Source organism: Amyelois transitella, chromosome 3 (genome assembly GCF_032362555.1).
Source record: "Amyelois transitella isolate CPQ chromosome 3, ilAmyTran1.1, whole genome shotgun sequence".
Lineage (NCBI taxonomy): Eukaryota > Metazoa > Arthropoda > Insecta > Lepidoptera > Pyralidae > Amyelois > Amyelois transitella.
The window spans coordinates 3878219-3879727 of NC_083506.1; positions in this window are offsets into that span (position 1 = coordinate 3878219).

Sequence of the window (1509 nt, forward strand, 5' to 3'; positions counted from 1 at the left end):
TGTGTAAACCGAAAACGACATTCAATAGAATAAAGTAAAATATTCCAATCCACGATAACAATTTATACCAATTTGATTACAAGTGAGGTGATTACAAGACTGCCCTACTAAAGATAGTAGACATTTTACGAGCAATTAATCGAATATAAAAAATGCAAACTGACCCAATACTAATTACTAATTAAAAATTGACTTTGGTTATGTTCATTTCGTTCAATAATCGGATAATAAGCCCAGAGCAAGGAAGAGATGGGCTTATAAACTTGGGATTCTTCTTTTAGGCGATAGGCTAGCAACTTGTCACTATCTAAATCTCAATTCTATCATTAAGCCAAAAAGCTGAACGTGGCTAGCAAGACTGCTGGCTCTGTCTACCCCGCAAGGGATAAAAACATGATTACATGAATGAATGAATGAACCAAGGAAGAGAGTATAATATCTTTTGGGAAGAGATAGCCTCCTCAGTCTTTTGTGCTTTGTGCTTATACGCCCTTTCCGTTACACGTTGTATAAGCATATAAACTTCTCACGCTTAGGTATTTTTAAAAAAGCCTTCCTTAGCACACGCTTAAGTCATCAACCCCAAACATACCAAATTTCAGTGAAACGGATTGAGTAGTTTGTGTTTATAGATCTATGGCAAATTCTTTTATACATACCAAGCTAACTTTTACTTGTAGCATAGAACTATATTATGTTAAGAATACCTAAATGAAGATCATCTGACAATTTATCTGGTGTTTAAGCCATTCTATATTACTATATAAATTGTATGGTTTACTAAGAGTTTTCTACAAAGCGGTCCTTAACGTTGTTGAGAAACTTACGATTTTTCACTAAAATAGTTTCATCAGTCACTAGCGAACAAGCTTTTGGTACAATAAGGTTCATATCCTTAAGGCAGGAAGTTGGCGACCGCAGTGGGAAGCGCATTGTAAGGCAAAATATGTGGAACCAATCACTTCCTATCCATGGGTACCCTGTTGTTTACGAAGATCCCTTTTTAATTCGTTTTCGAAACTTCAAAACAAAGCCATTTGTAACTGGGTCGACAAGGCTTAATATATTGAATATAATTTTAATATTATACATACATACATATAATCACGTCTATATCCCTTGCGGGGTAGACAGAGCCAACAGTCTTGATAAGACTGAATGGCCACATTCAGCTATTTGGCTTAACGATAGAATTGAGATTCAACTAGTGACAGGTTGCTAGCCTATCGCCTAAAAAAGAATACCAAGTTTGTAAGCCTATCCCTTAGTCGCCTTTTACGACATCCATGGGAAAGAGATGGAGTAGTCCTATTCTTTTTTGTATTGGTGCCGGGAACCACACGGCCACGGCCGACTTTGCTGAATTAGAGCTAATACAGAAGTACGAAAAGTCGTTTGTAGACAAGTATAAATATATAGTTAATCTGCTTAGTTACATTCGATTGATAAAATTTAACGTTTAATGAAGATGGCTGTGCACGTTCTGGTAAGTTTTACCGGTTTATAGAT